At 39.2% G+C, this 17,093-nt stretch overlaps 1 protein-coding gene across 1 annotated transcript in view; it reads left to right on the top strand.

The window, feature by feature from the left end:
• Positions 1-1,782: 1,782 nt before the first annotated feature.
• The window catches only part of large1 (LARGE xylosyl- and glucuronyltransferase 1), a 157,869-nt gene continuing 142,558 nt past the window's right edge, over positions 1,783-17,093 (top strand). Inside the window, exon 1 of the mRNA XM_049566449.1 lies at positions 1,783-2,407. The gene's annotated coding sequence lies outside the window, so the exon portion shown is untranslated. The remainder of the gene's footprint in view (positions 2,408-17,093) is intronic.

The following is a 17,093-nucleotide window of genomic DNA, read 5'->3' as shown; positions in this document are numbered from 1 at the left end:
CGCAGCACTGCAGCTGATCGGATTGATCGGATCGATCTGATACATCACCACATCACTGGCGTTTCACACCAGAGGGAAGACCTCAGAGCAAGACACACTACACAGTATGATTATGGAACACATGTTGTTACTCATGTGCAGAGAAAAAACACACGATGAGTGATCAAACCTGACTATCTAGAGGAAGTAAAAGTTGAAACAAGGTTTCCGTAGGTGAACCTGTGGAAGGAACATCATGGACACTGAAAAAAAAAACAAAACAAAAAAACACACACACACACACACACACACATATACATAGCATTCTTCATTAACATTCTTCAGACACAAACTTCATTAAAAGTTCCTAGAGCTGTTAATAAAGCCTACTGATAGCTGATCTAGCTGTGATCAGCTGCCGCCATCATCAGAAACGCTTCACGCTTCAGAGGAAAAGGCATGTCATTTCGCCAAAGGCATGTTTCCTTGTTTCTACACTCCTTGCATCTTATCCTTGCAGCTCTCCCCAATGTCCTATGAGGGCGGAGCTAAGACGGGTTTCATATTGTGTATATAAAGCTTTCTTGGCTTCAGGTGCCACCAAGCAACTTGATGAACGAATGAATGGAGTCCTGCCTCCAACATTTTATCCAGGGGCTGGTTGCACAAAACACCTTAGGTTAAGATTTTCCTTTGAGTCCTAGTTAAGGTTTCTGTCAAAATAAAATTGGTTGCACAAAACACCCTTAAGTCTTCTCCATAAGGTTTCCTTAAAATGTTCACTTAAGTTTTTATGGTTTTCTCCTTGTCTTGGTTTTATACTTAAGGAATCTCTAGACCGTTGCACTAAAGACCTTAGCAACAAAAGCAAGATAAGAAAAACTAACAAACATAAAGTTCCTCTGACTCTATCTTAACTATAACATGACCGAATTCAAGATAATAAATGAAAAAACAAACACCCCCCAGAAGAGTGTTCTGCGACCAGGAGAGTGGATACACTTTTGATTTTACATTTTAGATTTGACTGAATTAATTTTCATCACAATTTCCTCCAGCAATCATTTTCTGTTTTCTGGTATTTGGGGGATCAAATTTACTTTGTAAGATGTGCTTTCTATGATTGTATTCCTCCGGAGGTATAATCTTTTCCTCCTCTGACCAATATGGTTTTCTTGTTTTTTCCTCTACCATTTTGTCACTATCTAACTATGAGGCAACCTTGTGAGACGATAACAGGCATCATAAGTGTGAGTCCAAGCAAACAAACAATCTCCATGGAAACTGTTACCGCTGTAAAATCTCTTACGACGCAGTAAATGAGTTAACGTTTTTCCTTAACTAAGGAAACCTTGTAAGGGATTCTGTGCAACTGTGTAAGTCTCTCGGCTGAGGAAAAATTAAGCCTTAAGTGTCATAGGGAGGGAGAAATCTTAAGGTGTTTTGTGCGACTGGTCCAAGGTCTCTTAATACATCCATGGAAACCCTATGTATGGCTCATTCTGACTTACTTGTTTATCTAATTATATTATATTTAATTTGTACCAATATATTCCACTGCATTATCCACACTGAACCTTTAAATAAATGTGCATGTAATCAACCTATGATGAAACTGAGTTAGGGAACACAGGGGTCCAACTGGGGCCCAATGCTCACTTATAGCCTCAGAGCAAGTTTGTGGTTTGCTACAGCCCTGCTTCAGACTGCTCATGTCCTCAGTCCACTGGTGCTGTGGTCCAGTCCAGACTCCAGTCCGTTAGAATCCACTCCTTTTTATCCTCCGTCCCCTCTCTCAATGCAGCGCTGTGATTGGACGGTTGCTGCTTGTCAGGAAGAAAGAGCTGCTGTGTTGAGGCCGAAAACTCAGACTCAAGCAGGACCTGGACGACACTGGAGTGCCTCTGAGGAAGGGATATATACAGTACTGGACGCTAGGACGGCATTTTAACTAGCCGAGCTTCAGCGGAGCTACCACCGAGTCTCCGAGCTCCTGCTGTCGAGGCCGCCGCGGTTGTGTATCTTCCCTCCGACTGTGTGTCGCTGCCTGCTGGTCACAGTAATCCAAACCCGCTGCTATTAATGAGATTGAGAGGAGACTGAAGCCGCTGTGTGGCGACGCAGACGCCACGAACCTGTCTGAGATTTAAGTCTTTATCCAGCCCGGAGGAAACATAAGGACTCAGCTGTTGCTGCTGGTTAGACGGGGCCAACAGCTGAGGCTGCCGGACCGGATAAACATCCCGATAAAGCTCCAACTACATGGAACAAGTCAGCGGCGGAGCACCGTCTCATTTTGCGCTAGAAGAACTGTTATGACAGACCTATAGACACCAGTGTCTCTCTGTAGCAGCACGGTGGGATTTATCACTGGGGATATATTTGATTAAGGCATCCTAAGAGCAGCAGTTTGAAGCCTCTGCATCAGGTGAGTGGAATCCGCAGTTATTCACGTCTGACTAGCACGGCGACCTTACCTCACCAGCCTCACTGTAGCTGCCTTAAACCGCCTGCTCCGTGATATTTTTGGCACGACTTGTGTACTATTCACTTGCTATTATAACCCTAAAGTCTTTAAATTTCCATTAAGGCCTTAATATAAGTGTTGTGTTACACCAAAGTCCAGGCAGCAACGTAGCACATTTATGCTCTATATCCTCCAAACGTACAGAAACCAGGGCAAAAACGATCCTTTAATTCCCCTCAAACAACACTAAATAACGGAGGCAGAGAGGATTAACAGCACCTGGGCTCGGTCAGCCCTCCTGAGTTTCCCAGCTGTCGCACTCTGACTCGTTATGTTGAGAAATGTAGGAAAGACAGCGCGAAAATTCTTTCTCTTTTGTCTTTTCTAAGTATGCTAATTCTTGTCTCTTTCCAGTCCTCGCTCGCGCTGTCAGAGAGCACGCGGGTGCATCAACAGCCATACGTAACAGTGGAGCGAGCTGAGTGGCAACAGTTGAACACAGACACACTGTAACAGCGGGAATGGCACTATGTAGCAAGAAGTGACAGCACAAAATAAAACCCTGCCTGGCATTGTTAGTCTATACTAGGCCTACTCTGTTTAACAAGTTATTAAGCTAATTATAACACATTTACCACGAAATGATATTAAGTTAGATTCATATAAAGCTATAAACCACCCATTCTTGAACTGGGACAAATCATGTCCTACCAAAAACCCCCATTCCTGGGGTGGAAAGTTATTTTTAAAGGAATTATATGTATGAAATAAACACGACTTACCAAATATTTTGATCTGCTTTCATTTTTTTTACTTTTAAACTTGCCCTGTGCTCACTGTAAACCCCAATTTGCTCACTCAACTTGAATTTTTTTGAAAACAGCTTGAACTCAAAACTTTTAGCTTAATACAATACACTAACATAAATGTTTTAAGTACACCAGGCACTAAATAAATGTCACATGACCCTTGTCTTATAGGAATTTCATGTCAGTTTAACCAATTTTTTGTGTGTTGTTTGAGCATTTAATTCTGTGTCAGATGAGCATATGAGCATACCATTTAAAACAATTTCATTTTACTATAAAAATGTATTGTGGCAAGCTTAAGTTTCTCGATTGCTAGAATAACACAAAGAGATGAATTCTGAACCAGGGCGTGCTCTTTTTTTCACCTCAGCACCACTTATTGTGAGACACTTATATCCACACAAGCGGGAGGTTATTAACTGTGTATATGACTTAACTCATGGTGTAAAATGTCTTTTACCACATCATTAACTGCATCCCGTTAGAACCATTATGAAATACATAAACATTAATCACTGCGTAATAGGTAACATGAGCGTTTTGGAACACATTTAAACACATTTTTTGGCCTTAATAACAATATGTTATGTGCACAATTATAGGGTTGTTTACCGGCCTTGAACTAATTAGGCAAAATCAGCTTTATAAATTTTTGTCATTAACTCAAAACTCAAAAATTGTTGAATTAACATTAAAAAAAGTCAGGCTCACATGGGATGAGTTTTTGTGTCAAGTGGTCATAAATTGTTTCTATCATTTACACAATCTGAACGTTTGTGTAGACTTTACATTAAAATATTGTGTCATGGATGGATTAGGGTTTGCAGTGCTGTCCCAGACAAGAATTCACAACTTAAAACAATAAAAAAACTGTGTTAAAAGCCTTCAAAATCTAAAACTAACAGTAAGTACTGCTTACATTGGTCAAAAATGTACTGCTATAATAATCTTTGTTTCATTTTTTTTTGTGTGTGAAAATGTTGACTTTTTAAAGATGTGTCCCAGATTTTTGTCAACTCCATCAGATTTCTACTAGAACATCATTTAATAGTGCATGAAAGGGATTTGCTATATCCCAGAGACTACTGTCTCACTTCTACCCCTTTTCCTCCAAAATGGCTCTGGTTCTTGAACCGATTCTGCTCTTGAAAATCCAGTCTTCAATTCTTTGAACCTTGGTGCTATCAAGTGAACCAGCCTATGTTTCCACCAATTTTGGGAGGAGGCATTGTAATCAGGGATAGGGATGCACGATAATATCGGCATGTCTTTGGTATCGGTTGATATCAGCTTTAAAATAAAGTGTGAGAATCGGCCAACATGCTTTTTGTTATCTTGCATAATTAGTGAGTATAACTTACATTTCAAGAATTCTGTTTCATGTCTCCATCTGCTGGTGGGCCATCACACTGAGAGTATCCATGCATAACATGATGTTAATTCCACTACAGAAGAGACTTGATGATCAATAAAATTAGGTAGGGACAAAAGTGGATATATCGGCATCAGTATCAGCTATTGGCCAAATGAGTTGTTAAAAATCGGCTTATTGGACATGGGCAAAAATTTGGTATCACGTATCCCACGGATGTGTCATTAATGGAGGGTGTTGCACAACGCACAACCGAATTAAACAGTGGAAGCAAAATGATTACCTCAGTCACGTGCATACTTTGGTTCCGTTATTACACATAATTGTTTTTACCCAAAAAACATGCATGGACCAACTAATAATGAGACCAACATCCACTCTTTTTTTTCCTAATGATTTCTTACATGACTTCTGTTATTGCCTTCTCCATCCCTCCAACCTGTAGGATTTTACATGCCCACTGATTTTGTCACGGTTCACACTTTAGGTCAAGAGAAACCTGCTACTTTTTGGTTCCAGCTGAGAACCAACTTTTTGGGTTCTATTTTTGATCAAAATGCTCTGAACTGTTCAAAATTAGGTGCAGGAACCAGAATGGAACTGATTCCATGTTGGTGGAGAAGTGTTAGTCTTGATTTCCTAAAAGGCGGTAATACTGTTCCAGTGCTGAGAGGTTTTCTATTTTTTTGATAGAATAATTGAATCATTTTGCGACTGGGTTTGTCTCAGCCATAACAGGTCAACACCATAGCCCATCTAAATCCAAATTCAATTAGATTTAATTAAAAAGTTAATTAAATATTGTTTTTTTGATTAGCATTCAGCAAACACTTTTCAATTTTGAAAAAATAAAATGGCTACTCACAATCTCTTTTTTTCAACTCCTGTCAGATCTTACCTCTAACATCCATTATGTATGCTATTCCAAAACCCCCCCGCCCCAAAAAACCTTGGAGGTTGGCCCATTACAAGGTTTAATAGTCAAGACCTTGATCTTTTAAAATATAATTTTCCAGCCTAATTGAAGAGCAAAAACAATAAACCCCCAAAAAAGGTTTTGTCCCAACTCTTACGAATTAGTGAACTGATGCTGCTATAGTTGTTGTAGTTATGCTTAATATGCCTTTTAGGACAGTTTTTTAAAAAAAACATTTTCCCTTTGACCACAAATTACTTTGTTGCCTAGATCAACCCAGCTTTAATTATACGAATAATTTCAGCCTAGTAAAAAATAAATCCGTTGTTCTTCTTTTCAATATACAAATCATCAGGACAGCCGTGTTTGCAGCTTTGTGACGTTACATTTTCACACAGTCCGATGCAATAGTTTTTCTAATATAACACTCTGACATGACAGTCTTCATCACAGGGCAGCAACTTAACTTGATTTTATTAATTTATTCAACTAAGCCTTTAGTCTAAAAATGCCAACAACAAAAAAATAATGACAGGTGCCAAGCCCCAGAGTAGGGCTGGTACCAGTGATTATTGTCACTGTTGATGATACTTTGTCATTAATCATTGGTCTATAAAATGTCAGATAAAAGTGGAAATACTATCAAGGTTTCTCAAAGTCAAAGGGGATGTCTTTAGATTAATTGTTTTGTCTCACAATTTAAAATCCAAAGATATTTGCAATTTGCTTTTGCTTGAAAAGGACTTTAATCATTAATTTTCTGTCAATTAACTTAATGATTAATTGACAAATTTTCAATCGGCTTCTTTTTTGGACTACAGTCCAAAAACCATAGGGAATCAGTTTCTAACTATTTAAAACATAAAAAAGCAGCAAATTCTCATGTTTTTGAAACTAACTAGGTAATATTTGGTAACTTGAAGTTCTCTTGTGTATTGAGTCCGAATTAAACATATAGTGAGATCAAACCAAACCAAACCAAAGTCCATTACCCTGTTGCAGCTTTCAGATGGAAAATGTCAATTGCCAAGTTGTTTTAAGAGTGAGCAGTGAGCAATTTGAGTGAAGTGGGGTGAAATCTATGTTGAGTGCAGAATAATATAGAGTTTGCACATGGTTTACACCAGCTGATCACAACAAATTTCAAGCAAAGAATACAAAAAAACAGGTTCTGACCTTTTGCTTAAATCTATCTTGACCGTAAATATGCCCACCTATATTGGAAGCGTGGTGAGTAAGTTCCAGGGTGGTCAAAGGTCCATAAAAAGTCTTTAAATATCTTCATTGGATTGGTCTTAAATAATTTTAGTCATGTCACTGTGAGAATTTCCAGTGTTGGCGCTACGTGAAACATTTAAACAGGAGGGAAACTATTTGATGAGGGGACAGACTTTGACACAACATGTGTATGTGGGTAATGCCCCTATTTGTGCCCCTTCAACAGAAGAGTTAAACTAAGGGATGGGGCTTCTATCCATATTCTGCGTTTATTTCATCTGTATTTGTGTGCATTTTCTGAGTGCTTACTGATATAGATGCAATGGGGCAGTACCACAAGAGATCATGGAGGCAGTGTAGTGTAGTTCAAGTGAGGTATAACCACAGGACATGACCAAAGAAATTTAAATTATGGCGGAACGAATCGGTAATATATTGAAAAGAATTGTCCTTCCACATGTCACAATGTATTGACCACTGCCGTCTACAGTGGTGCCTCAGTTAAAGGGTACATCACTTCATGAGCCTTATTGCTGCATTGGTAAACTAAGATGAGGCTGGCAGATAATACCAGCAACTGTAAGGGTGGACATCACTGCTGTCCAAAGTGAAAATATTTTATGTTTTAACTTAAATTTACAACCAGATGTTACATAGGTCCCACATATAAGGAGAAATGATGGCAATCTGGACAATTATTGGACATTATTAGAATAACTGTTTTAATATGTTTTATTCCATCCCTGCTGGCATCAGACGTCAGTATGACATCAGAAAGATGTAGTTTTATGTCAGACAGACATAAAATTTGCGTTGGAATAAAAATTAGGTTGATGATGTTTTAAATATCTAACAACCCTAGATTTTCACGTTGTGTGGACGTTAACATTAGAATGATTTGCATATGTTGGGTTTTGTTCTCCGTACCTTAGGATTATATGTTGATATTCTACATCAAATGACATTAGCATAAGACGTAAGGAAGAAGTTGGATTTTGGTTATTGATAACAAAACTTGAAACCAACAAAATATCAAAATAATTTGTTGTCAGTATTCTACGTAAACATTGAATTTTGGTCACCCTACATCACAACCTCAAGTTGATCAAATATCAACATCTTATGACGTTAGTGGCCAGCTGGTTTCTTTTTTTACAATATGACATCACCATCACAACATATCCTCATATATGCTTAGTCTTACCGTCCTGCCATGCTGTCGGACTGTTGTTTTTTTGTTTCTCATGCTGTAAAGAAGGTGTTGCACATCTGCCATCTACTGTCTGCCTGCTTCTATATGAATGCAACATAAGACCTTGCTAGCCAGCCTGCGCAGTAGTATATTTTTTTCTGTTCTGAGTGGTTAGCACAGAGTATCTTCAGTCTGTGATTTTACATGCACAGTTAAGTCAAGCTACAGCTTGAAGAGGCCATTTAATTGGACTTATGTCCTTGTCCCAGTCTACAAGCACGGGAGTGGAATCAGTTTATTGACCGAGTATGTCCGAGTCTGCTACGATAGGTGGCGATATGCCCCCTCTCAGCTTGTTAGTGTTGGACCTTTCCAGTTCACCTGTTACGTCACAGACCAAGCAGTTGACAAACAAGTTAGCTATGGTTAGCTACTGGCAGACTGGTACCATGGTGGGAAAGTTAATGGCTGTGTACATTTCGTGCTTGCTGTATGCTCTTTCAGCTGACATAGTATGGACTGTGTCTCCTCGTCCGTCCACAGATGCACTGCTCTGGATGTAGATTTTGTCATGTTAGCAGCTTCTTCTTCTTTTACACATTTAACGCTATCCAACTTCCAGGTCAAAGCCCGGGATGGAAACTGTGGAGCACGTGCAGAGCTCCTTGGCCAGTGTGGGTCAGATTGACTGTATATATGTAGGGGTAATTTGTGACACCCAGTCGTATTATCTAGGTGTGATAGTCCAACTTTGAAAAATTTGTTTTAGTACGATTTCAGTCGGAAAACCTTATTTACATGTATTTTAAAATTCTGGTTATAGTTGTACTAACACAATAAATCGATTTTTCTTGAATGTCATGTAAATGCACTGAGTGTCATTTTACGTTGCTGTTCATTTTGAACTGACATTAGTGCGTTTACTTGGAAGGAGTATATTTTCACTTTTGGTGTGTATTTCCATTGCAAGTTCGGTCTTAATTAAATTTCATTTAAAGTGGTTTTAAAGATGTCTTCAAGTCTTAAATTTAACTTGTTCATACCTGTAGACACCTCAAGTTCATTTCACCTTAGAGAATTAAGCATTTAGATATAGACATTTACACCTAATGAGTCAATAACCTTTAGACAATCAGAAGACAATCAATATCTCCATCTGTCCCTGGGTACATAGTGTATCACTATTATGTCTGTTTGTCTTCATTAATGAGCTCGGAGGCTGACTCTCAAGGGATGTGTATGGTGGAACAGCAAACAAGCCTGTTCTGTCCACCGCTTCATTGATTTCCCCATTCGGGCCCGGCGGCATTAAACAGCCACATTTGAGGTGATGCACTCATCACGATGTAATCACTGGAGATATTCTGGAAGTTAATGCCCCTCCACCGGAGATAAGCTCAGACTGAAACTACTACCTTAATGAGTGATGAAGCTGAAAGAACCTTTTGACCTGTGGAGAGAGCCAGGTGAGATCCACAAGTAATTCTGGACATGTTAGATGTAGACACTGTTGGACTATTACTTAGTATTGTGCCCCTAAAATATTCCCAACAGATCTGCCTTTTTGCATTATGACATGCAACGTGAAAAACTGTCTTTAGACTTCACTAAATTTTGGAGAAATAATTAAAAAAGGCCTCATCAATAATATTCCTCAATACTCAGGCTGTGTATGCTCCTACTGTCTGCTGATCCAGTGCTTCTACACTGAAGAAAAGATGATAAACAAGTCATTTACTGGAGTTAATTGGAACTGTGTGTCCCTCACTGGATTTATTGCACCTACAGATTCCCATCAGGGCACTCGTGTCACTCCATTAAAAACAGTGGCACACACAGAATACAACCATGTCGTGTGCTTGCCTCTGCATCCTGATTATCTATGCATTTAATCAGGTGGATAGAGATCCTTGTATGTAACATTGAATTTCGTTAGAACTTCAGTTTCTGGCGTTATTTTCCCATTATTCATCGCCGCTGATTTGCATTGATGCTATTTACATTTACACCGTGGCTTCAGCATTAGGAAACCATTATTCATTTTGTCCTTATCCACACTCAAAGTGAAACTAGAGCTAATCTAGTCATCACTATGCAATGCTGTGTATAGAAAATGTATTTTTAAGCAAACTCATCATAGATGCAGTACAGTCTCCATAGTAACTGCAGATACTTAAACCACTGAGCATATTTTTAACTACATAAGCAACTTAGTAATTCCACCTTCAGATATGTTGACATGATGCAGGATAAAGTCTATTTCACACAAGTTGCTACCTCATTATGGTGTCACTGGCATTATGACATAACTAATGTGTAGTCAGGATAGCGCATGGGGACTGCTGCTACAGTAATCCCTATAGTATTACCATAAAACTTCAAAATCAAAAGGCTTATATTTGTGACAGGCATGTATATGGGACAAGACTTTAATTCCTTTTAAACTCCAATTGTTTATTTAAACCAGTATGAATAGTATGTGTATAAAAATGAGGCTTCAGATAACATTAAATTTTAATCAGTAATCTGATCTAGCTCCGATAGACAGCGTATCAGAGAGACAGACTAAGTTACGGCATGCAAGGATTATGGCACCCAATGTAATCCTACCGACATTCTACCTGATAATTTTTTTTTTTTTTTTTTTTGCAGTTTTATATCTGTCAATAGCTATTAAATATCGAATAATTCTAATAACTAAAAAGACTAGAAATTTCGATTTTTGATGTCATCAGCTGCCATGTTAAACTTGACTTAGCCTGATTTTGGTTTGAAGTTATTTATTAGGATAACATTTATTGTAAATGTTGCCACAGTCAGTATAACAAAATGGATGGATTTGGATTGACTGACACGCAGTACCTCACCAGCATACCAATTTATCAGTCTGCTGATCAGTTAACCTATGTGGGATCTGTGTCTATGTTTGTGTGATGTTGTAAAGAGTGAATGTTCGTCAGGAGAAATGCAGTGAAACGTTACTGTGTGATTGTTGTGCAGTGTTTCCCAGATGTAGAGAGGCAGCGGGGTGAGTGTTCACCGCCCTGCAGAGATGCTGCTGAAATAACCTTTGACATTCAGACTGAATGGACCAGCCCTTCTCTCTCCATCCTCAGTGGGCAGTCATGTGGGAGTAATTCAGAGGCTGGTTACATGGCTGCTTACCACCAACATTTGTCTGTTTCATGCAACGGCGAGTTGACTGCAGGCTTTTTCCTGGCTCCAAATGAGGTGGAGTTGGTAGCATTCTGATAGTGTGCACACACATGCATGTGTGCGGTGTCTTCAGCTGGCTCAGGCAAGCAAGTTTTACAAACAACATATTTTACTAGTTCTAATAATTATATGGTAGTGTGTTTAATGTGAACTCCTGGATATTAGTGATTATCTGATTTTCTGTCATAGTACCTGTAATCTCGGGACTAATGAAAAGAAAATGTCCAAAATACCCATTGAGGTTGGTTATGCCTCTGTGCCAGCGATGGCCATGGCCAGAGGCATTATGTTTTTGGTTTATCTGTCTGTACTGTCTGTACTGTCGTACATATGTCCCGTTACTGTAAACATGATTCATGATATAGGCAAGAATCTCTTGAGGGAGTTTTATCCATTTGGACTGAAAGATGAACTGATAAGATTTTGGTCGTCATTTTTGTGCTCAGAGGTCAAGGTCACTGTGACCTGGTCCATCAAGTTTCTCATGAACATGATACCTCAAGAACACCTTGAGGGAATTTCTTCAAGTTTGGCACAAATGTCCGTTTGGACTCCCTTTTATTGCCAGTTATGGAAGCATACAAGGGGGAGCCCAGGCCAAAATGACAAACAAAATAGCCCTCAATACACAGAGCTGACTAACTGCCAGGAGAAAAGTACAATCTTTTAGCTAACTCACTAACCAAACATGAAAAAACAGGCAGGTTGTCCCTTAGGGTTGAATTAGTTCAACAGGTGACAGACTTCTTACGAACTAAATTTAACAACAACCATGCTTGTTTTACAGTTCAGTGTAGTTTGACAACGATGTGGCTGACAACAACAAGATTGTACTTTGACACAGATAAATCTAACAACAATCTGCCTTTTCAAGTTACAGAGAGCTCTGGACCAGACGTTGCGCTAGACTTTTTCGTCGCCGGTCATTTTGACCGACAGGGTCATAAAAATCCGGTCATAATCTATTTTTACCGGTCATTTTAATTTTAGTTTTTAAATGATAATAAAGATATTCAAAGACATTTAGTTTTAATTCATTTGTTTTTAATAAATCCAACAAGCAAGTTATAAAGTGTGCATTAATAAGGACATGAACGAAAAGATAAACAGACATCCACACAAACACGGTATTTTCTCCGCATGTTCTTCAGTGCGTACTGTTGTTATTTTGTTTTGAAAATTGGCCGGATTCTCTCATCTTTTCTGTGTCCGACTTCCTGTTTGGTACGATCCGCTCGATCCAGCTTGACAGAAGCGCTCGCGGCTCCCGTCAAAAATAGACCAGATGCCGAACTGAAGCGCTGCCTCCGCGGGCACTCCGCTCTGCTCAGCGGCCTGTGTGGACAGTCATATAGGTTAACATGGGCGCTGACTGAAAACTGCATCTGCTGCTGGGCTACGTGCTTTGGTTCCGCGTCCGGTGTGTCCAGGGCGTTATGTCATCAACGCTACATGAAGGAGATGAATGACTTTTTCTCTGCAGTGTGAAAATGGCAGCCAATTAAACCACTGACTGTGCACTCCGCCGCCAAGTGGGCAGGGGTGGTAATTGCAACCGGTCAAAATGACCGACGGCCTTCAGATTTTCCGGTTATTGTTGTAAAATACCGGTCAATGACCGAGAATATCCGGTTAACGTGACCCCTGCTCTGGACTATCAGCACAAAGTGGCTTACCAACACACCAGCAAAGCAACACATGGCAACAAAACCAAGAGACATAAGAGCAGCTCCTCAGCCTTTATATACCCAAGACAGACTGATTGTTGCAGGTGCCCAGCTTCTACCAGCCAATGGCACCAGAGAGGGGAGGAGGAGCTTAAGTTTAGGCCCAGAATGCCTGATAAGCAGCACAGCACAAGCTAGCTTTACATTCACCTATGGGGGAATATATATATTCTGAAGGTTTTTACAGAGGGATTTGTTGATATAGCCGTTGTAGCCTGGTTTATAGAACATTTTATTTCTAAAAATATGGTGACAGTTGATTGTCATGTAGCTGAAAACAGTGTTTTCTTTCTTTATGGACTGATAAAAAGAAATATCCAAAATCCCCTCTCTAAAACCTTAACTCTTAATATTTCAACAAAATGAAACAAGAGCTTTGAACCAGGCCTTATCCAGTGTTCAGATTTCTGTTCTGGCAATGTATGCAAATCAGCGCTTACCTAGATTATGACTCATTTGAATATATACAGAAATAAAATTTCAGAAAACTTGTAGTGTCGACCCTTAAAGTTTTAACTGTATAGTATAGTAGTAGTAGTATATATCAAGTTTTCAGATGTATTGTCATGACCTGATATGTTTTATGTATTCGATAAAGTAGCGAAAATTAGATATAAAAAAATCTACATTATTTCCTTACATTTCACTGATTAATGTTGTTGCAGTACCAGATAAAGCACACATGTAGAGGTGCATTGAGCTGCATTCACAAACACTGTCTGCTATTTGCAAAGGCATTTATAAACACCAGCTAGCATATAAAACTGTGGTAAAACAACGAATGGCAAGCAAAAGTAGTTTGTTTTCTACAGTGATTATTTTTCTGCTGTTGTGGCAAAAGCAGCAGAAACACTGCCGCGCCAATTCATTTTGAAAGTGCACCGGCCCCGTGAACGGCCCCCACTCTCCTGTGGTCCAGCCAAACACAAATGGTTCTTTTCTTCCTCTTTGGCAGATTTGGCAGCGCCTGTCTCTGTGAACTGTGCTGATTATGATACAGGGCCACCACATCAGCGTAATGCTGCAATTGCAGTTACAAATTACAGAAATCCATCAAGTGCAACACTTGTTAGAAAAGAGTGTTTTCCATGAAGAAGCTGGAGGCTGCTGTCTCATATTTCTCTCTGCAGCAAAAACCCTGGACTGTCTATCAGCCACTAGCTAAGAGTTAGATATCGAGATGCTGAGCTCAGACCTGTCTATGATAATGAGCCCTGACAGAGATATAGAGTTGGGTGAAGGTTTCCATATTTAAATGTGTCATTTTAAATTATATTTTTTTCCCCTGTTTTTCATATTAATACTTGCAGTAAACCTCTTTACATACGTCTTTATGATCCTTATGATCTAATTTTAATGTTTCCCCTGAGCTTCCTTATAAGTATGTTCATGAGTTAAATTGACTTCAGCAGCATTCAGCAGTGAGCAAAAACAAGGGTAAAGAAACGGTGCACTGATGTACTGCTTCACTCTGCCCTGTTTCTCCATCAGCCCTCTCTGTCCTCAGTACAGATTTGGTTTGGTGATCATGAGACAACATTAGGCTTGTAAAACTTTGTAGCCTGCCATGTTGTTTTCCTGTGTTTCTCTGTGTACAATGATGCTACAAAAAAATAGGAGGCTGATGATTCAGCTGATAACATGCAGCAGGCTCCTCTACTGATAATCTGAATCCTCGACAGCCCTTCTTGATATCATGACTTTTTATGTCACAGCTGTTCTCCAGCATCACCACTGCTCCTCCTTGTGCCAAATATCATGCAAGCATTATGCACTCTTTCCTGACGTCTCATCACCTGTAGCAGACAGTATTACACCTTTTGAAAAGGGCCCACAGCTCCATGTTATTTCTGCTCAAGCTGGATGAAAAAAGTGTCTGCTCACTGTGCAAAAATCTTTTTAGTTAGCGAACTGTAGTACAAGAGTGTTGGCAGATGCTTCTCTCAGTGTTTTTTCAGTGTATTCATATAATACTTCTCCATCTTGCAAACTTAATAATTAAGTTAATAAATCCAGAATGTGCCCAAAAGCTTTCCGTTTTTAAAGATGAAAAGAATAAGTCTAGTGTGCGTGGTCTACACCATCTCAGGGTTGTGATCACTTACTGAACACTGGGGGGACCCTTTTCAATCAGCACTTTCTGTGAACCAACCCTCCATTCGGGGTCTGGAAGAATTCTACCCAGGAGAAATTTTTGGAAAAACTAAAAAGCTAAATTGACCATTTTTGAGCATTTTAATATGTGAACTCATATGTCTCATTCCCGTGAATGTGGTATCTCAATAACACTAAGAGAATCTCCTCAATTTTTTCACAGATATCCACTTGGACTCAAGGATGAATTGATTTGATTTTGGCTGTCAAAGGTCACAGTCACTGTGAACTGTGCCACCGATAGCCCTGGTTTATGTTTTCAGGTTGTCTGTCTATTCATACATCCATCCATCCATTCTCATGAACGCAATATCTCAAGGACACCTTGAGGGAGTTTCTTCAAATTTGGCATAAACATCCACTTGGACTTTAATGATGAACTTAGTAGATTTTGGTGGTCAAAGTGAAGGTCAATGTCAACTCATCTTTCTCATTCTTGTGAATGCTGTCTCTCAAGAACATCTTAAGTAAATTCCCTGAAATTTGGCACAAACATCTACTTGGACTCAAAGATGAACTGACTAGATTTTGGTGTATAAAGGTCAAGGTCACTGTGACCTTGCTTCTGTCTCATTCTTGGCACAAATGTCCACTTTTTACCTATGATAAACTGTACTATGACATTTTTATGACCTTTTGATGACATTGTTTATGACACTTAACAAAAACTCTACCAATCGACAGTGATAAATCCTACATAACCCTCATATTACCCTCTAATTTTCCACTTTTAAATACAGTTGAAAGTAATGAAATATGGAGTGGAGTGATACTGATTGTACCTACCCACAGCAGTTGAGGAATGACCTCTGCTGGGGTATGGCAACACCACTTGCAAAAAACACACAAAGAACTGCAGTGAAGCGCCATACTAGAACCTGTAGTAATAATAATGGCAATTTGTTAAGTTTATTTATGATTCTGATTACATTCACCAATGATTATTTCTGGTGGCAATGCATTATTGTCTTATACATAGCACAGCATTTTTTTCTTTATTCTTTTATCAATATATTGGAAGGAATTTTTGAGAATATTTGCATAGTGGAGGGATGTGTCCCCCTCAATATATATTATATTACTGCCTAATGTCAGACTGTTGCACTGTGCCATTGTAGGTGGATTCTGCATTTTTAAGGTTATAAACATGAGTTGATCAGTTCATTGTACAGGATAAGAATGGTGATTCTCATGTACATTGATTTTTGTTGTTTTTTAATGCCACACCCCAAAAATATCCAATCACATATTTGTCCTGAGTCATTTGTTTGTCAGTGTCTAAAGGTTGCAGTTTTCTGTGATCATCTTTCTTCGATGCAGAGTGACCCACTAATATATCAGCGCAGTGAGACTGCACAGTACCAAGTTAAATGACTTCCATTATGTCGTACTTTGAGAAGACAAATGGAAATGTTAAAATAGCCTTTGGCAGGAGTCGATTCCCAGGTGGCTCAGTGTTGTCTGCTGGATTTAACTGATAAAGACAGACACTTTAACAGCAATGAGTGGTGGTGAATGTGATTAAAAGCAGCTTAGTTTGAATGCAAATGTAAAGTGAGGCCCGTCAGGCACCCAGACGCACCTGGATCAGAGTTAGCAAGCCACATGGTGGATGAACAAATCAGATCATTTTGTATTTGGACACTAATGAAGAGCTGTACCGCAGTCAGACAGCTACAACCCATTTAACATTGTTAACACTGAACACTGGCTGAGATGCATGTCCCATGGTGCTCTGCCTCTCTGTATTTCTTTTAACATGCATGTCAGAGTTGTTTTGAATGGTGGTTGGATATCAGAGATGTACCAGCTGAGGGACCACTCATTTCTCTCTTTTTTTAAAAAAGATGTGCACACGTGAAATAATATCATCAAAGGGTTTTAATGAGCATTTTTGGAACCTCAAAAGTGCCTTGAAAACCACATTTTTTATCTGTTATTGTAGGTAGGATTGCAGATTTTATTTGAGATAAGGTGCTGTATAAGCTTGGTGTGCCAGGTCTTGATCGCTGACATGCCTGCATAAGAACCATATCACAGCAC

The sequence above is a fragment of the Epinephelus fuscoguttatus genome, linkage group LG22, assembly GCF_011397635.1.
Source record: "Epinephelus fuscoguttatus linkage group LG22, E.fuscoguttatus.final_Chr_v1".
NCBI classification, from domain to species: Eukaryota; Metazoa; Chordata; class Actinopteri; order Perciformes; family Serranidae; genus Epinephelus; species Epinephelus fuscoguttatus.
The sequence above is the reverse complement of the archived record's forward strand: the minus strand, read 5'-3'. Positions and strand labels throughout refer to the sequence as shown.